This window comes from Morus notabilis, unplaced genomic scaffold (genome assembly GCF_000414095.1).
Source record: "Morus notabilis unplaced genomic scaffold, ASM41409v2 Scaffold78, whole genome shotgun sequence".
Classification (NCBI taxonomy): Eukaryota; Viridiplantae; Streptophyta; class Magnoliopsida; order Rosales; family Moraceae; genus Morus; species Morus notabilis.
In genome coordinates this window covers 1,521,284-1,543,092 of record NW_010367622.1, presented here as the reverse complement: position 1 = coordinate 1,543,092, position 21,809 = coordinate 1,521,284, and the positions used below count along the sequence as shown (strand labels likewise).

The 21,809-nt window shown below is 35.2% G+C and overlaps 1 protein-coding gene across 1 annotated transcript in view; it reads right to left on the bottom strand.

Annotated features, from left to right (window-relative positions):
- LOC21410569 (ABSCISIC ACID-INSENSITIVE 5-like protein 2) overlaps positions 1-936 on the bottom strand; it is a 5,243-nt gene extending 4,307 nt beyond the window's left edge. Inside the window, exon 1 of the mRNA XM_024175403.1 lies at positions 772-936. The gene's annotated coding sequence lies outside the window, so the exon portion shown is untranslated. The remainder of the gene's footprint in view (positions 1-771) is intronic.
- Between the last annotated feature and the right edge of the window lie 20,873 nt (positions 937-21,809).

The following is a 21,809-nucleotide window of genomic DNA, read 5'->3' as shown; positions in this document are numbered from 1 at the left end:
TAAAAAAAAAAAAAAAAAAAAAAAAAGAGGAAAGGAAAAAAAATAAAAAATAAAAACTACAGAAAATAACTCAAAAGCAAAATCCCAAATAATAAGGAAACAAAACATACTTCTTTATTCTTCGTTTTTAAATTTTAAGGAATCAACTGAATGCGCAGATCAAAATAAAGATAACCCCACAGAGCCCAAAAATCCTAAAACACGCGCAAAGCTCCGAGTAAAAAGAAAACTCTTCAAACAATCACATGCATGTGAAAAATATTAACATTCTCACAAACCCAAAAGAAAACCCCAAAAGTTAAAATGAAAAAACGATATCTAATCTAAGTAAGCAAACAGAATAAGGAAAAACAAAAACAAACGAAAAGCCTCAAACCAAAAGTTTCTTTCTGATTTTGGCCTGAAGCAATGATAAAAGAAAATGGCCCAGATCAAAATTAATAAATATTGCACCGGAAAAAAACGAAAACTGCTTGAATCGTTACATGCATGTAGAACATTTCCACATTCTCCAGAAACCCAAATAGCCCAGAAAACGGTTTCTAAACACCATTACAAACAACCCAAATGAAAATCCGCAAACAAAAATGCTCTTTTTCCACTTTTATTTTTATTATGCTATTTGTATTGTTCTCGAAAACAAACCAGCGATGAACAAAATGGCCCAGATCAATATAAAGAGAAAAAAATACCCACAAAATAAGAAAAATAATTTTTTTTTAAACAAAAAAAAAGGTGAAGAGAGAAGTTGAACAGAACAAACAAACTCACCAAAAGCTCCGAGAAAAACAGAAGTCTTCAAAATTGTCACATGCATGTAGAAGAAGATATCAACACTGTCCAAAAACAAGAAAGTGTCCAAAAACGATATCTAAGTCAGCAAAAAGATAATAACCCAAATGAAAATCCTCAACTTCCATGGACTCGATTATATATAATAATATTATTAATCAACTGAGGTATAATTTGTAACTCCCAACATTTTATATTAGCTTTCCTCAAATATAAATAACATACTATTATATCAGCTTCGATTTTGTTTTGTACTTAGATTACATATATACCCCCGGAATGTCTGAAAATCTACCGAATGAAATAAAATATTATTGAATGTCTTAATGAGAACATATATTAAGAAGAAGGGTAAACATGCCAATTCGTCCAACTAATTTGTTTTATTCAAATGTACACTTTTGCCCTTGAAAATTATTTGTGAAAGAAGGACAGAATTGTCAAAATGTATTTTTTTTTAATAATGTTTGAAGTTCTAAAAGACTCGAAACAATTAAAAAAAATAAAAAATTAGAAACTGCTCAAACATGGGTGAAGTTGTTACTTACATAAAAGAAAAGAAAGAAAAGGAAATTTTAATCTCAAATTCGAGTTAAATTCGTTAAAAAAAAAAAAAAAAATTTAGACAGACTTTCTCAGAAAAAAATTAAACTATAAATAATACTCGAGTTTCTCACTAAAAATAGTTCTATTTATACGCTCTTTTTTCTCTCCTCACTCACTTTTTAAATACACACACCATGTAATTTTAAAATAATTAAATTTACTTTTTACACATCCAAATTATTTTCATAAGATTATTAATTCTTAAACATGTTATTTTTCATTACACACCCACTATTTTATTTTAATTTATTATTTTAAATTATTATCATTTTTTTATCTCTCTGATTTTTTTTTTGGGTGAAGTTTTAGGCATCAATTCTTTTCTCATACATAAAGAAAATTTACTATTACATTTTCTTAGAGAAATAAGAGACATAAATATAGGCAAAACAACATAATTGTTACATCAATTGAGATATTGATCAGAAAAGACAAAATAGGAGAAAAAAGTGAATTCCAAAGAGTATAAAAAAAAAACATAGAGAGAATGAAACATATAAAAAAACAATCTAATGTTATAAAAATAAAAGGCCAAAATGAAATAATCATCCTTTAAAAAACAAAATAATTAGTAAAAAGACATTAAATTTGTAATATATTATATAGGGATGTTGAAAGAAAATAATATGCAATTAGTTTTATTTTATAATAAAATTTAATTAAATAATTAAGTCGTCACCATTATCATTTTTTTGTTATTTTATGTGAAAGTCTTTTTGTCATTAGAAATTTTAATTTAAAGTGGGGTGTAGAGAATAAAAAGATTAATCATGAATGAATAGATTCTGATGTTCAGCAGTATCGATTATTCTTACATAACTCTAGTTTGGTTTCCTATACTTCTTCCAATTAGTAGCATGTTGTTTCTCGCTTGAACATAGAGTATCGATTTCTTGCTAATGTCACTGTTAAACTTATCTAGGTTGAATCACTTCTGAATGAATTATCTATTCCTCTATTTGGCCCTCCTGTGATACTCTGATAATGTCAGCACCACTTACTTGGCCGTCAATCCTTTTTTCATTCTAAAATCAAGCATGAGAAAATTGACTATCATTTTATGAGAGAAAGGGTTTTTGTTCAGTTTACGCCCTCTGAAGATCACTTACTCATGCCATGATTAAAACTCTTTCTACCCAACATTTTTTTTCCATGTCTTAGAAGCGAGCTCACTGTGCTGCCTAACCCTATGCTCTTGCAGGGGATGTTAGACAAATATTCAAAGAGGAGTCCAATAGTTGATCAGGATAATATTCTCATTTATATTGTGTTCAGGATAGTCCCATTTTATTCTCACACGTGTAAAATTTGTCACATCATTCAGTAGTCTTTTGAACATACTTCTGTTGGAGAATTTTGCGTACAGAGGAAGAAAAGAAATAAAAAATTAAGATGAGTTCGAGGCGTATAAAATTTTTTTTTTTAAGGTTTTATTTGCACCCACTTCTCAAAATTCGCTAAGGAGTTTCTATTACAAATTACTCTTAAGATACAACAAACCCTTGAACACAATATCTAGTAATAATATTGTGTTTAGTTTGTAAATTTTTTGGAGAGTTAATAAAGACAGATGTGTCAATTCATGAATGAACACACCCTCTTCAAACATCACAACCATTCACATAGAAGTACATTTTCAATGTAAATGTATCTCTTCATGGATTAATGCATCTATTACAACAGTTCCATCTATTGCTAATAAGTGTTCAAATATGTGTAAAAACATATAACCAATGGATATAACGGTTTGGTACATTTCTGATAACGAATCGCGCACGAAACACATTTTCTGCAGTATCGGGTGCTGCAGTGAATGAAAAATCCGCTGTAGCACTCGGGCTAGTTCAAACAGGCTCGTGGCTGCACAAACTACGCACTACATTACATAACCGATGCACTACAGTGCTTGGACAGGTGTTGCATGCTTGTGGCTAAGACAACACCAAATGGTGCTGTCTCATCCTCTGTGGCGCAATCCAAACACGCTGCAGCGGGTTTTGCTGTTCAAAATGCCTCCAAATATATTTGAAACAGTCCAAAATGTGTGATATAAGTTGAGAGATGGTAATGGTCGTTTTTGTATCAGGCCCATCTAAGGGTCCAAGCCCAATAGTTCCGTCCCGTAACGAGATTGAGCTCGATTCGTGGACCCAAGTCATACTCGGGAAACTTACGTGGGTCGTGGTTTAATGGGTCATGGATAATTGAACGGGCCTATTTATTTCTTAGTCCAATCCGATTTTAAGTCCCGCGTATGGGGTTTTAAAATAATTAGGCTAAGCAATGAATGGGTGATGGAGAATCCAACCCCTAAAGCCTTTCTTTACCTTCCTCAACCTTTGGAGACTCGAAAGTCTAGAATTTAAGTCACGAAACCTTCTCTTCCAGCACTAGACGAGAAGTCTCCAGAGCAGCTTCCTTCAGAGTTGGCGACGATTCGTCTCTGTAGCACTCGTTACTCCGGAGGCGTCACTATGGACGCCGCCACAGAGGCATCACTGCAGATGCCATGACGGAGATACTTTCCATGCTCTAAGAAACTCCTCTGTGACCAAAGATTCCTCCTATACTCCGAGAGACTCCCCTGTGTCCGAAGGTTCTTCCCGTGCTCCATGGAGATTAAATGTGTTAGGTGCTCCAACGATGGCTATTTAGCCAAAATCAGAAGGCGGCGCTCTGGAGCTAGTCTGATATATGTTTAGACCTTTGAGAATATCAGCTCCCTCAGAGCACCAAATTCACTCAAACACTCTATGATCTTCAGACCTAAGGAAGGTCCAATGTCAGCAAGAATTCTAGATTTGGTCTCCAAATACAACTATTTTTGGCCAATTTATTTGTCAAAGAGGAAAGTCACCTGATGCAGGTGCTCCGGAGGGAAATAGTTCGTATAGGCCTCCGGCAAGGCGTGACTGTATGTCTCCGGATCAACCACCCAGGACTCCAAAACCTTTTCCTATAAATACCTTAACTTCTTCATTTCAGGGGGGATGATTACACTTCTCGGACCCTTTTTGACACACATTCTTTTTGTGAGATTACAACTTGAGTTCATCCCTCTGAGAGTTGTTCTTCAAACTTGTGCTCTGCGGGTTTGAAGTTCTTCATAAAAAATTCACTCAAAAGTTCTCAAAACACTCCGTTTGATCAATCCAAGCTCGTCTACAAGCTACATTTGAAGTTTCTGAGGTTTCTCCGGAGGTCTAAAAATCCGCCTCCGTGGCTGGACTTCGTCGTTCCGGAGCACACTTATGGAAAACCATAAAGTTCATCTGTTGATACACATTCTCAGAGGCAACCTATGTTTGTTCTCTGAGCACTCCTATAAAACAGCCTTATCCCCACTTTACTAGATAGACAACCACTCCGGAGGTAACTCGTGCTTGTCCTTAGAGCATTCCTCCTCTAAAACAACCTTATTTACACTCTCCGAGTCAAATCTCCATCAACTGTTCAGTTACTCCTCCCACTATACTTCGTCCATGCGATCTCCATGACTGAGTTCAACATCTTCCCATGAGCATAGTCAAGAGGGCCTCAACAACTTGATAGCAAAGTGAGCCCTAAAATCTGATTTCTTCGGCTTATGTTGGGCCCAATCGACCCTTCTTTTTCGTTGGAGGTCTTGCCATACAAGCTCCTCTGTGAATGTCGCGTGTTTCATCCGCGTCAACATCGACACCACCGATCCGGTACTTGCATGTGTATACCTCATACACGATGTACCCACCAAATCTAACGGGCCCCAACAAGAGACATATTATAATCTCTCTAACAATAACCCGCTAGATTGTAATATTTCTCCATAATCAATGACGATAAACACATACATAAAAGAAGATATATTTCGATTTTATCCTCCAATTAGTGAATATACTTCAAAGTATTCACAAGACAATAGTGTGCTTTACATTGAACTTTACCTCTTAACAAATACCATAAACATATCACATATGTGTTATCCTAGACTTTAAAATCTGTTCCAATTGTTTAGCATTATTTTAGCCTTGTGCTCTATCTTGGATTCATGAACATTTACAAGACTAAACCATGGTCTTATCAAGAACGACACCATTCCTTGTGTTCACTTTGGTTAAGTGTCGAATTATGTGTCTCGCTACTATGAGACTCGAACTTCATTAAAAGTATATACTCAGCCTCAACCACGTAGCTATTTTTGCACTGACATCTTAGAAGGGACTTTTTTTCGGTGTTCACCTACTCATATAACAATGACTTTTTTTTACCCATTTAACTATAGCATAGCGGTACAACTATTACATAGTTAGGTTCCCATCATCTGTGACTCTTTCAAAAAAAGGCTCCAGTCTCATTCCACTAGATGTTTCTTTGACTAAGTCTCTCAAAAGACCTTTTGTCAAGGGACCCGCTAGATTCTTGTTAGTCCTAACATAAACAATATTGATAACACTATCGGTTATCAATTGTTTCACATAATCATGTCTCAAGATAATATATCTAGATTTCCCATTATAAACCTTGTTATAAGCTCTAGACAAAGTAGCTCTACTATCGCAATACAAAGAAATAGATGACATTGGTTGTTGCCATAACTAAATATCCAATAATAAATTTCTCAGCCATTCCGCTTCTTTACCCACAGCGGCAAGTGCTATAAACTCACTCTCCATCGTAGAATGAGTTATGCACGTTTATTTCTTAGAAGCCCAAGAGACGGCTCCTCCCGCAATTGTGAAAAATCAACCGGATGTAGATTTGTTATCACTTGTACTTGTTATCCAACTTGCATCCGAGTACCCATCAAGTGCCGCCAGATAATCATTTTAAGACAAACCCATATTAATGGTTATTTTAAGATAACCTAGTACTCTACCAATTGCATTCCAATGTTCAATACATGGGTTACTCGCGGATCTAAATATTTTGCATACCGCAAATGCTATGTCGGGCCTTGTACAATACATGACATACATCAAGCTACCAATTGCACTAGCATATTCAAACTGTGCCACCGCTAGGTCTGTATTCTCTAGTAATTTAATACTGAATCATATAGGGTATTTTCTTCTTTAAATTTCAAATGATTGAATTTAAGAAGCACATTCTCAATATAACGAGATTGACATAATGAGTAACCCTCATTATGCTTCCTCACTTTCCCAACTAAGATAGTATTTACCTCACTAAGATCTTTCATCTTAAATTGTGAAGTTAGATACTTGTTGGTGTCATTTACCTCGTGCATGATTGTTCCAAAGATAAGCAAGTCATCAACATACAAATATTAATCACACTAAAATCTTTTGTGAATTTAGAATATATGCATTTATCCACATTATTATGCTTAAAACCATGAGATAAAATGATATTATCAAATTTCTCATGCCATTATTTTGGTGCTTGCTTTAAACCATAAAGCGACTCGACAAACTTATAAACATTTTTCTCATTTCTAACGGATTGTTCCATATAGATTTCCTCATCAAGATCACTATTTAAAAAAAGTTATTTTAACATCCATTTGATGCACATGCACATTATATATCGATGTAATTGTAAATAGCACTTTTATGGATGCCAATATAGCTACGAGCATATATATCACAAATCTAGCCTTGGCTACCAAACTTTTAAGTACACCATTTCTATTTCCTTCAACCAAAAAGACTAAAGCTTGAGATTAAATAAAATCCGGTGCTAAATTCTTTTCTTTTCTTTCACGTTGACTTCTCCTCAGTTTGAAAGATGTCATAAAATCTTTCCTTTTATTATTAGTGGAGGTACCGGGAGTATCAACACATGATTAATCAAATTAGATTCCAACAATGGCTTTGCATCTCGACGTCGTTCTCAACATTTTGAAGTGGGTGGTGTTGACCACCACCAACGGAATGGCATCTCACAGCGTGGAAGGCGGTGGAGCTCCGGTGAGTTATTGGGTATGACCGATTTCCATATTCAATATGGGTGTCATCTCATTCTCCTATTCGTTGTGAACTCATAGAAATAAGAATCACTCAATTCCGATTAAGAACGAGTGAGTTATTGAATTTTGAAAATGAAAAATTCTTTTGGAAGAAGGAGAGGGAGAGTTCGGATAGAGAGAGGAATCCACCAGAAAGAGAGGGAGAGGGAGAAAATAAATATCAAAAAGAGAGGGGTAAAGAAGAAAAGAAAGAAAAAGAAAAGAAAATGGAAAATAGGCTTGGACTTTCTGTGCAAATTTAATAATTAGATTTTAAAGCCCAATCTAACTAAAATATGAGGTGGCCCACCATTATTGTTCTGAAGAATTAATTACCAATACCTTAAACTGGTCAAGGGATTAAAGCGTAAATTTAAAAAAAATATAGTTTAAAAGAGAAAAGTCCTTTATGTAATAGTCATAACTAAAAATCTTCCACTAATCCTAGATTAATAAACACTAACTGCCCAATCTAACGCGAATTGTTATACGAGGTTATAGAATAAATGGACAAAATCATCACGGGCATAACTCTTGCACAGTGCCCAATTCGTTCTAGATTTTCAACATCTAACCGAGCATCTCAAGCTAAGTCCTTATGGAAGCTCTCTGCTTTGTTAGATTCAGATTATCTAAAATTATTCACTCAAACTCATTCAGTTCTTAACCCTCACACGTGGACTGATGTAATGTCCGTTACGAAAATACGTGTAAACCGCACTACGTGTCTTTAGAGGTTGCAAAACTAACTTTAAAAGAAAATAGACATCTAGGAATTTCCAATGAGCTATCACACATCCTATTTCAAGCTCTCTAAGTGCCTTAAAAACAGTTTTCAAGAAATTAAAATCCTGTCCTTTCCTGGTTTTGACAACTTTTGGGAAAATTCTACATGAAACTTCCAATGCACATAACTCGGGCTAGAAAACTCTAAATGATGTGATTCTAACTCCCACACATCACTAATAGCATGTTCTAAATGGTAATAATGGTGGTTTAGGTGTAGCAAACATGGTTTCAGGAGTTTAGGTTCAATTTCACACCTTTTTGCGTTATGCGAAGAACGTAGTTTTAACCCATTCGATGAAAATTATTACAAAATATTTAACATAACTTTGAAAAGCGTAATTCCTATTTCTAAGTAAAGTAGACACCTGGAGCTTCAAAACGAGCTATCATGAGCCAAATTCTGAGACCGTTTGGATCTTGACAAACACGTTATACCAAATCGATACGTGTAGATTTCTTGCAACATTCCTGCAAAATTTCCACGTAACCTTCTAAACTGAGAAATACGATAACTTAAGCTACAGGTATCTGACTATGATGATTTTCGTGGCCACACGAATCTTATAACACATACTAAATGGGGCTAAACTCAAAGTGAGCACAACAACCATGGTTTAAAATCTGAATTTTTGGTTCACGAGTTCTAAAGTTTTATATAAAATACAAGTTCAACACATCCTACGAGAACGTTCACAAATAATTCTACGGAATTCCCATATCAATATTTCCAATTCATATAGAAACTAGACATATAGGCCTTTGATTTGGTATACTGCATTGTGAGGTTTGGAGACCAACAGGGCTCTCGAAACCGCATAACTGAAGATCAAAATGGCTGTATTTCTACAGGATTTCTAATACTCAAAGTTGTACCAATTAGGCTACGGTTTTCGTATGGAGAAATCCTAATGGTTACATGAAGTCTATAATGGGGACTAATTGACTTCAAAGTTAGTTTTAATGCAACACCTATAATTTGACACCAACTTTGGGAAACGTGTAAATTGGTGCTTATACTTATTATTAGAACTACTCGTTCTACTTCCTTTAACCCTTTAACACCTAAGGGCTTATAGGCTAACGACTCACATGAAGTTGACAAGACATTTATCTAGGGTAGTTAAACCCAACATCTCAAGCCCACGAAAACTCTCCCAACTTCCAAAGAAATTTTCCATTAAAACATCATTTTGAAATACAGATCAAAAGCAAGAATGCCACCTGCATGGCGTGGAAGAGAGGCTAATACGACGGTTCATCGGGATGGCATCTCGGAACCTATAAACTAAGACTTGATGCATTTTTACTATGGAGATCACAAGAAATAAATGATGGAAAAGAACATCCATCTTGCGGCTTCGCTGGCGACATCAAAACATAGGTTAAAAATAGGGTTCATCAGCATGAAGAGCGGACTTGTGACATTGGCACGATATACTTCGATTGTCATAACTAGTTAATCAATTAATGAGAAAGAAATAAACTCCAACCCTAATAGAATAGAACCACTCACCTCATTCGAGTCTTTATCAGTTTCAGAATTATGGAATGAGGCATGGAAAGGCTTTGTCATCTAGGAATCTCAGATCTGAAATATCATCAATTCCAGCTAAAAGTCAATCAATAATCATAGACTTTCAATCACTGGATTAGAGACAACCAATTCCAAAAATGAACAAACACAAGGACATCAATCATTAACTTAGAATCTAGGAAGCCGAAGATACTTTTCAAAATCAAACTTGACCCTAAGGTTAGAACCAATAAAATTTAATATCGAACATATATAAAGTTAAATAACAATTTAACCTTTAATCCTGGTAACTTGATGAGGATTTTTGAATTCAAAATTGACTACAAATCTCACACCAAATAAAAACCATTCACTAGAAAGAAAATAAATGATATGGTCAACTTTAAAAGTAAGACTTAACATTAAACCCGAAAGCAAAATGGCAGAGAATGGTGTAGGATTAATATCCATAGTCAATGTCTTACAATGGCATGTTTTCAGATTAACAAGGAAGTCACCAAGACTAACACTCAAGAGAAGAATTCCAATTCTTAGGTAACATAGAATCATGACAGAAAGATAGCATGAATCAATACATAATAATAATGGATGGACCAACTCCTGGTCAAGATGGATTAAGAATAGAATTCAAAGTTGGAATCCTAGAACTTGTGGGTTATGACCTACCATGTTTCCAAACGAAATCAAATACAATAAATATCAGAGGTAAGCGTCAATCTCACGACGCGATCCATAGCAACTATCATCGTCAACTAAAGAAGGGAATGAATTTTTTACCAGTATGGGAAAATTCATAAAGTAAACACTTTTGAACAAATCACCCTCAAGAGTAGAGGAACACATCAGAGAATCGAAACAAATAGCTAGGATACAAAACTAGATTGCAAGACTAGGCATGCACATTGATCAAATCAAGAAAAACCAAAAAAAGAGGGAGGAAGCCTTAATGTTAAAAAAACTGATCAATTCTAAGTCGTCGCTCTACATCGACTTAAACCCCCACGTTAGATGTGTCGAAAGGTGAAAGGGGCCAATATCGAGAATTCAATTGTACGGAAGTCAAAACAAATATCATCTCAAACTAAAATCCTCATGAAATTCTAAAGTCAACACCGACTTTGAATTTAACACTGACAAGAGTCAACATCACTTGTGGAAACAAATCAATAAACATCAGATCAAAATCAACACTTCATGAGAATTCCAAGTCAAACTTTAACTTCCAACTTCATATCGATAAACATCGATAATATGAATATGGACTTCATCCACCAAATTGCTCTGAAAAAGTGAAACAGACTTTGACGTCAAATTCTCAAATGTAACTGTAGAGTATATTAACTAGTACTGTACGACATGTCCTAACACTAAGACTGTAGAAAAAAAAAGAACAGAACTCAATAAAAAACTCACACATGCTTAATTCCTATAGAATCTAAAATCGTGCTTTGATACCAAACTTGTCACAACCCTAAAAGAGGGACCGTGATTATTGGAAAAATTACATTTAATTAAACGAGATTAATTAATAGAATCCAAGAAAATACATATTTACGAAATGAATATTAAACTATATTGCTCTGGAGTCTTTCTTTACAAATAATATTTAAAACAGTCCGTAGAATCCAATGATAATACAACTCTGAGACAATGCCGACCAATACAGTTTATATACACATATACAGTACATCATAGAATTTAAAAATAACCTGCAAATTCAAAGTAACACAAACTGCTTCTAAGCTAGAGCCTTCAATCCAAAGACGTCATCTTACCACGTAGCAAGACATGCTGCTAACTCTAGATAGAGAAAAATATTTAAAAACATGGGTGAGCTGAATGCTCAGTAGGAAGGTAACATGGTATGGCAAGAAAATATGAACAGAGACGATAGTTACAATAATCGAATATCGATTTAAAACCATAACACATGTAAGAGAAATCAGCTTAAACCTATGAGTCTTTGCAGATACCATCAAATGCAGAATGAGGCCGATAATCAAGTATCACAAAACTTCTTTAAAATACAATATCGTTCTCAAATTCATTTTAAAGTGATAGGGCATCTATCACCCGTATAATCCACAAATACTAAGAATTTGTATTTATGTTTAAACATTAGAACATCCAAGAACAAGAAAGATACGAGAAATATAAAGATCATACACTAGTAGTTTGAAATGCTCTTTCAAAGTACCGATACCTCATCTAGTGTAAGTGCAAAGCCATTTCACCACCCACGCTGCGAAGTGGCCCGTACGGGTTTCAGGTTCTGCCCCAGAGGATATGATCTCCATATCCCGATCTCAATCGCCATCATGCTGAATAACTATCTAAACGCCCACATGGATATCGTTTGGAAACTTACATATATCATTCTCGAATAATTTCAATTCAAGACTAGTTCTTTCTCTAAAGTCAGGTTTCTGGAAGGTTTTCTATATATATGATCAGCACACACACACACACACACATATATATATTCATATACTTTTTCAAAAATCGTTTAAAAATCTCAACATCAGTGAAACTAACTTTTCACCCAGAAATAAAAATCCATGAAGTAAAAGTGCAACCTCAAGCTTAATTGAGGTCAAAACTCAAGAAATATGGTAAACTTTGGCTTAAAATTGAATTTTCAAAAGATTTGGGCAGAAGTAGTTGTCACCGGTCGACCGGTGACAGAGAAGTATAACTTCACTGGTCAATCGATGGTGCCTATCTCGGTCGCCTGGGGTGGTCAACCGAGGCTGTTCTTCAGTCTTGAATAAGCTCGCCGACTTGGCGAGAAAAATACCAAAAACCTGGATTTTGGGTTTGATTTCAAAATAAACTCATGGAAGTCACTTTTACTAGTTTCCAAATATCAAATTATGATTAGAAGTCCAAAACCCACATGTAATTCACCATATTTTATCGAAACTCAAGTTCAAGACCATAAACCATCAAGAATATCAATTTCTAGAACTCAACCCTCTAAAATTCAGAAATTTGAACCAAATTCAAAGAAATTCCATGATATCTTGACATGTTCTTCAATTTCCTTTCATCTATCCCAAATTTAGGCTCAAGTAAAAGAGGAATCCAAATTTAAATTCAAGAGGAGGAGAGGAAGTAAACCTTACCTTAGAAATAGAAGCTTCCTCCTCAAATTTTCTTTCGGGCTTTGCATCTCGACGTCGTTCTCAACATTTTGAAGTGAGTGGTGTCGACCACCACCATTGGAATGGCGGCTCACGGCGTGGATGGCGGCGGATCTCCGGTGAGCTACTGGACATGACGGATTTTGGGTTTGATTTCAAAATAAACTCATGGAAGTCACTTTTACTAGTTTCCAAATATCAAATTATGATTAGAAGTCCAAAACCCACATGTAATTCACCATATTTTATCGAAACTCAAGTTCAAGACCATAAACCATCAAGAATATCAATTTCTAGAACTCAACCCTCTAAAATTCAGAAATTTGAACCAAATTCAAAGAAATTCCATGATATCTTGACATGTTCTTCAATTTCCTTTCATCTATCCCAAATTTAGGCTCAAGTAAAAGAGGAATCCAAATTTAAATTCAAGAGGAGGAGAGGAAGTAAACCTTACCTTAGAAATAGAAGCTTCCTCCTCAAATTTTCTTTCGGGCTTTGCATCTCGACGTCGTTCTCAACATTTTGAAGTGAGTGGTGTCGACCACCACCATTGGAATGGCGGCTCACGGCGTGGACGGCGGCGGATCTCCGGTGAGCTACTGGACATGACGGATTTTCATATTCAATATGCGTGTCATCTCGTTCTCCTCTTCGTTGTGAACTCATAGAAACAAGAATCACTTAATTCTGATTAAGAATGAGTGAGTTATTGAATTTTAAAATTGAAAAATTCATTTAGAAGAAGGAGATAGAGGAATCCACCAGAGCGAGAGGGAGACAGAAAATAAATATCAAAAAGAGATAGGGAGAGGAAAAGAAAGAAAATGAAAAAATGAGTTTGATTTTCTATGTAAATTTGATAATTAGACTTCAAAGTTCAATCTAACTAAAATATGAGGTGGTCCAGCATTTCTATTCTGAAGAATTAATTACCGATACCTCAAATTGATTGAGGGACTCAAGCATAAATTTAAAAAAAATAAATATTTTAAAGGAGAAAAGTCATTTATATAATAGTCATAACTGAAATTTTTTTACTAATATTAGATTAATTAATACTAACTATTAAATTAAATTAATTAATCTCAATTAATTTAACTGACTTTTTTTTGTTTTTGTAAATTTTCTATTTACTATTTTAAGTTACGTTCAAAATAAAATTGAAAGATAATATGCTACGCAGAGCACTTACAATCACTAGAAAATGGAAGTTGTAAAGTAGCAGGAGAATTTCCAATTCCTTAAATAATTGACAAAAAAAAATGATAAAGTGTGGCGAAGAGTTTTCCTAAAATAGAAAATCCGAGATTAAAGAAAAAGGAAAGAGAATATATTATTAGAAAGCAAATAGAAGAGAGAATCAACATTCAAAACTGCTGACTTTGTATAACCAATACAAAACAAACAACAAACCAAAGACAGGTGTTTTTTTTTTTTTTCCTTTTTTTTTTGCGCTGATCTGAAACCAGGAGTTTTTATGTGGTACTTACTAACAAACATTCTGGATCCGATCTGAATCCTTAAAAGCAAACACTTTCACATTTTCTTTTGTTTCTTTTTTCTCTAGCAGTAGAAGTGGGGCACACTTCCACTTATCAACATCGAGATATTATACCGCGAAATCTTAGGCTGTTAAAATAACATTGGGTAATTAGCGTCATTAGACCCTAAACTCTTTAAGTGACAATTTATTTTTATTCTTTTAATTTTGACAAAAACAATCTTCAAACTCTTCAAATATTGACAATTAAAGGCCGTGTTTGGAATTGACCGTTTTTGTTTTTCATGTTTTTTGAGGAAAAAAATAAAAACGTTTTTAAAATGACGTTTGGCGCAATAAAGACAAAAAACAGAAATTAAAATAATTTTTTGGTTTAATGTGAAATGAGAGATAAATAAAAAATGACTTTTAATCATTTTTGTTTTGTTTTCATTTTTTCCTCTCTCGAGCAGAGAGAGACATTAATGAGTTTTTTTATACTGAAAATAATCTCTTGATAAAACTACCAAACGCATTTTTAAAAATAATTTCTGTCTGAGATTAAAACCGTTTTCATTTTCATACAAAAAACAAAATATTGCAAACGCGCCCAAACACTTTCATCTAAATCTATTATGGGACGTTTGGTTCATGGATTCAGAATCATGATTCAGAACTATTCTCGTTTTACGTGTGTTTTTTGTGAGAGAAAAAACTGTAACGAATCACGAACCATAATTCGAATTATGACACAAATCCATCTTCTAAATGTTTTTTTAGCTTATAAACGGTTGTATACAAGTGGCATTCAAAAGTGAGCTTTCCACATCGAAAAGGCTAAAATATCCTTGTTTTACAATCATCAGGAGGAAAGAAAAAAGAAAAACTAAAAGAAAAAAATGAGAAAAAAGAAATTTAAGATGCATCATATATATATATATTTAAAGAGGTTGAAGAGCCAAATCTTTAATAATGCACAATCTCTAGTTGATTCTTTGTAATTCTTCATCGTGTACTAAATTACACACGATGATTTCATCTCCATACTAGCAACTTTGGTTGCATAAAGAAGTACGATACGTTATGAATCTGGTAGGGCGAAGAGTTAACCGCCGACAACATGAATTGGCAGATTGGGGCGGCCCTTGGGCGTGAGTTGGTGGTTCTGATCGGCGCGAGGAATGAGCACTGGTAAAGTTCGTTGAAGGAGCGGCCGTGCTCGGTAAAAGAATTATTCCCATATGGTTAACAAGATGCTGGGTCGGCAACGGGCTTGACTGAGCTGAACTTCAGATTCGCCGCCAAATCCACATCGCCGCAAGCCAAAAATCTTTCGTGGATCGCCGCACTCCAAGCAGCTCTGGACCTGTCGCATAGTTCCCTCACGTGAATCCCCCATTGCAAGCACCCCATTATTCCCAAGATCATTGTACTTATTTATTTATTATTATTGTATGTTTTACCTTATGGCTTTCTGGGTACTTGAAATTTCTCAACTCTTTTGATACATCTAAGTCTAGTGTTGAAACTTCGGGCGGCGGGCATGCCCGAAGCCCGAAAATTTTTGGGCACGGCGGGCGGGCATAATTCGCCTCCCGTCTGACCATTTTATCTGGGCTCGGGCTCGGGCTGCCCGAGGAAAAACCATTCCCAGTAGCCTGCCGCCGGTGGAGAAGTCGAGACAGCCATCCGCTGACTTTTTTTTTTTGAATTTTCCCGTGTAACCCGATTTTGTCTGAATTTTTTTGACCGTTAGCTCGACTTTTACCCGAATTTTGAACACAACGGCTCTTTTTTGCCCGACCCGACCGCCACCCGACCTGTCCGACACCAACGGCTCTTTTTCTTACTGTTGCCCGATTTGCCCGAACCCGAACCGACCGCCCGAGTGTGTGTTACCGTTAGAATCGAATTTTTGAGGGAAACATTATTCCCAAGATCATTGTACTTATTTATTTATTATTATTGTATGTTTTACCTTATGGCTTTCTGGGTACTTGAAATTTCTCAACTCTTTTGATACATCTAAGTCTAGTGTTGAAACTTCGGGCGGCGGGCATGCCCGAAGCCCGAAAATTTTTGGGCACGGCGGGCGGGCATAATTCGCCTCCCGTCTGACCATTTTATCTGGGCTCGGGCTCGGGCTGCCCGAGGAAAAACCATTCCCAGTAGCCTGCCGCCGGTGGAGAAGTCGAGACAGCCATCCGCTGACTTTTTTTTTTTGAATTTTCCCGTGTAACCCGATTTTGTCTGAATTTTTTTGACCGTTAGCTCGACTTTTACCCGAATTTTGAACACAACGGCTCTTTTTTGCCCGACCCGACCGCCACCCGACCTGTCCGACACCAACGGCTCTTTTTCTTACTGTTGCCCGATTTGCCCGAACCCGAACCGACCGCCCGAGTGTGTGTTACCGTTAGAATCGAATTTTTGAGGGAAATTTTTTTTTTTTCAAGCCAAAAAATTTCCTATAAATACTCCCCTACTCCAACCATTTTCCTCAGCCAAAAACTCTCATCCTCTCTTAATTTCTCTCAATCTCTCTCAAATATCTCTTAATCTCTCTCAAATCTCTCTTAATCTCGCTTAAATCTCTCTCGATCTCTCTTAATCTCTCTCAAAACGCTCTCAATCTCTCTTATTTTTCATAATGGCTTCTTCTAGTTATGGTGGTGATATTCTCATTGATATCCAATTCAACATTGAAGATGGACAATTTCTTAATGTTTTTCAAACGCAGGAATCGTAAACTACAGAAAGAGTTGTTGAGGAAACTGTAAATCCGAGCCCTGGTGGACAGGTCTTGGACGTAATGGTGGTGGGCGTGGAGGAGAGGCAAGCAGAAGTGTTAGTGCAAGTGTTGCAAGTTCTAAAAAGAAATGCAAGCGCACCTCAATAGTTTGGGAGCACTTCAACACATTCGAAGAGGTTGACAATAATGGTAACATTAAATACATAGCTCAATGTAAATATTGTGGTGATAAATTACAAGGTAACACAATTCAAGGCACTACACACTTGAGAAGACACTCTGAAAAGTTTCTTTGAAAGCAAGGAGGCAGACCCGATCTCTGCCAAATACAATTATCGTTTGACTACCAAACCGGCTGTCTAACTACTTAGAAATATGATCTGCAAGTCGATCGTATGGAAATGACACGATTAGTAGCCACATTAGATCAACCACTTAGTTTTACCAAACAAAGGAATTGGCAGCGTTATATTAAAATTGTACATAATCCTAATGCACAATTTTTTTTAAGGATTACTCTTAGGAAAGATGCATTAAAATTATATAAACAAGAAAAGGAAGCATTAATCAACCTTTTACACTCTACTAGTGGTTGTGTTGCGTTAACGGTAGATATTTAGTCCGCCGTTGCCAACAAAGATTATTTAGTGGAACTTATTACCCAATGTCACTATTAGCGTTAGGATAACTTTTAAGAATGTCTATTTTATTTAGTGAATTTAGGACACACGCGGTTTTAGGAGTTCCTATCGCTTTTATGGAAAAGAAGTTTAAAAAATATTGGTCTAAATTACCAGTGTTGTATGGTTTTGGTGTTATTTTCGACCCTAGATTAAAATAAGATGGTTTAGAAAGTGGATTAGATAACTTAGGTGACTTTTTAGATATCGACACTATTGGCCAATTTTATATTATAAAGAAAAAAAGATTATCTCTCTATAGCTCTTATGAAAGTAGGTTTAGAAACACACATCGTGTAGAACAACCGCAACAACGAGACGACAATCCGCATTCATTCTTGAATGTTTTCGGGTTGTCTAAGAAGAAGAAGAAGAAGACGACGACGACTCAAGGTCAAGAAGAATCTGGGAGTGGATCTTCATCAGGATGTCGCGGCAACAACGGCGGCTTCAACGAGTTAATGGCGTACCTGAGTGAGGGCTTAGTTGTGGACAATAGTGAAATGTTTGATTTGGTTTAGTGGTGGAGGGCACGAGCATTAACTTGGCCGATCCTAACTCGACTGGCAATGGATATTTTTTCGATCCCAGTCTCCACTGTTACAGCCGAACAAGCATTCAGTACAACCGGCCGAATACTTGAAGAACGGAGAAACGCATTGCAACAAGATATTAATGAAGCTTTGGTGTGCATCAAGGATTGGGATCGTTCCGACCAACGCTTACTCGATACAATTTCACCGGCAAGCCAAGAATGGATCGATGAATTTAATAGATTAACTTTTAATTTTCAAGACGATCATTCTGTTTCAAATTAAATTCTATTATTGTAATTTGTAAATATTCATTTACTTTGTACAGTGTTATTGTAATCTTGTAGACTTTGTAAGTTCGTCAAATTTGTAATTCGGTCCCACAATGATTGCACTCTTTTTTCCTTACCAAGTTTTTATCCCAACTGGGTTTTTCTTGGTAAGATTTTTAACGAGACAATCATGAATTACAAATTTAAAAATTAATAAATAACTGATTTTTTTATATAGTTCGTGTGTTCATTTCAAATTTTAAATTGTAATATATATATATAAATATATAATATAAAAATATTTAAAAATTCGGGCAACTCGAGCATCCCGACCGGGCACAGGCAGCCAAAGGCTGGCCAAAAGCCGTCCAAGTAGTTATTCGGGTCGGGTCGGGCATCCCAAAAATTTGGACAGTGCGGGCTCAGTTATTAAGTAAAAATTTAGAATTTTTGGTAGTCGCGGACGACCCGTCCAAAGTTTCAGCAATACATCTAACCTTGGATGTTGCCTACGTTTATGAATGAATGGAGATGAGGAAGGAATTAACATGGGTGAGCATTGAGTTTTTTCTTTTGTCTGTTCTTCTCCACTTTGATGAGTATATACATGTGGAATCCAATCTATGCATTTTGTTTGCCATGGACGGTCGTTTGGATTTTTTTTTTTCCACTATGCTCTCTATGCTCCCCTAGATATAGAGATATGAACTTGATTAAAGTTTGAATTTCTAATTTGTTTGTAGATTGTTTTGAGTATCAAATTTGTTGATTTTTTCCAATTCGTGGATCTGGGCATTAGTTCTAACAGATATATTTTTTTTTCTTTTTTCATGTTTTTTTAGTTTTATTTTTTGTTCAAAAAATAAGTTAATGTTATTTTATTGAAATACCTGCCTATATTAGATTACATGCACTGCACACGATCATTTCTGTTAAAAACTTGACGGATTTGAAAGGAAAGAGTTTAATTGTCAAAGTTTTAAGAGTTTATGGATCATTTTACCAAAATTAAAAGAATGAGGACTACTCTATCACTTATTGAAAAATTTGGGGATCAATAGTGCCAATTATCCAAGAACATTTTTAAAACATAGATTCATGTTTCTCCTTTTCATAACATTAATCCAATCAAAAGTTTTTTTTAAGTAATAAATGTTAACATCACTCTTTCTGTTATTTTCTTTGTTACTTTCTCTGCATTCATTGTTGACATGCAGACTCTATTTTCATGATATATTATTATTTAAAGAGAAAATAATATAGTGGAGTTTACGTGTCAAACAGTTAATACAGAGAGTGACACAATGAATGACGCTAATATTTTTTTTAAAAATTGTTTTTTTTTGGTTCGTAGGGGTACCTATTTCTAAATTTTAGATCAATTCAAAATTCAATTAAAATAAAAATTCGTGAAAACAACAGAAATTTCGATAGTTTAAAATAGAGTACTCCCACGGAGGATGCTGCTTTTGAATTTCTTCCCCTCAGCTCATACTCCACAAGTTTCTCCCCCTTTTATTACAACCAATTCCACCACAAAAGAAGCCGCCATTTTTGCAGTTCTCAATCATTAGATTGAACTTATTTTCGCAGATCATTAAGAAGCCTGCGAAAAACCGCACGTTATGAGGAGTATGGCTCCACGAAATGTCATCCTTTTATAGGAAAAAATATTGGACTGAGATATTAGTCTAGTATATCATGAAAGGTCTTATGCTAGCTAGAAATTACTGTGCTAACGATGTATTTTAGACCTTTTGATTTCACTGAGGTTATCGAGAATTTGGCTAAAATAATCGAGTAAGAAAGTAAAATTAAGAAAATAACTTTTTAATTTTAATTGCCTAAATAATTCAAGATTCCGCATTAAAAAATCTCTTCAACACCTCCGTCACATCCAAATCCCCAAAAGGCCGAGACCCACCTCCAGAATCACGTCGAGAATGGCCCTGGCGACGACGCCGGTGAGGTTCGGGTTCAAAAACTTGATGGAGACGAGCATGGTGAACATTCAGAGGGCAGAGAGCAGGGCTCTGAACGTGTCGTTGATCGCGCCGTTCACGATCGTGACGTCGAGGCTCGAGAAGGTCGAGAACGTGGCGGTTCGGATCGAGCTGAGCAGTGGATCTGTGGGGTGGGGTGAAGTTCTGATTTTTTTTTCGTTTTTCTTTCTTCTCAGAAAGTCATTTTATAAATAAAAATTTTTGAATTATGATTTTATGAATAAAACTTTTCTATTAGATTATTTTTAGAAAGTCCTCGAGGTTATCGCTACAATACTACGTATGTTGCAAAGTTCAGTAATTTTTTGTTGTTACTAGTAGTAATTGTTATAATGACTGTAACTGTCGGTTATTCTTTTGTCGTTGTCTCATGGCATTTGTGTTTTACTATTTTTTTTTTTTTTTTTTTTTTTTTTTTTTTTTTTTTTAATTTCTGTGGAACACTTGTTGAAAACCTGTGAAATACCCCACGTAATGAGGGTATGGTTTCAAGAAAGGTTGTCCTTTTATAGGGAAAAATGTATACTACTCAAGTATTGCATGAATGGTCTTCTTCTAGCTAGAAATTACTGGGATAAGTATGTAGCTTAGACATATTTTGATTTTACTGGGCTCTCGCTACAGTCCTGTATATGTGTGACGTTTAGTAATGTTTGTTTTGACCAGTGGTCATTGTTATAATTACCGTAATTGTGAGCTTCTTATGTAGGATGGCAGTTGTAACTTTTACGTCGAGTATAACGGAGAATGGGACCAGTTTGGGAAGTATACTAGAGGTAAAATGAATAGTGTTTTGGGTACCCGTAAGTTCTTATGTTGGCCTTGTAGCGTTGTTGAGTAAGACCATAAGTTAATATCAATTGTTTATTTAGCATACAAAAATATAATATAATGTACTATTTTTATTTTTACTCTAATGTATAATGCTATTTGAAATACTAAATTTACTTTTTCACATAATCGTTAAGCTTTAAAAGTCGTAAAAGTAAAGTTATATTTTTAAAATAATTAAAAAATACAAAAATTGCAATGATTACATGAAAAAATAAATATTTCAACTAATAACAATTAAATGTCAAATTTCTCATATACTATACTGGTGGAAAATTTGCTGCAAATTATAACATATGAGAAATTTAGTACAATAAATAACATTGCATTGGAGAGTTTTTTGTGCTCAAATATTAAATTTGTAATTGGCACATTAATTATAGTATTGCATTGGAGATGCCCTTTAGATTTGAGAGGGGGAGGAAGGACGTTAGTCTTAAAATA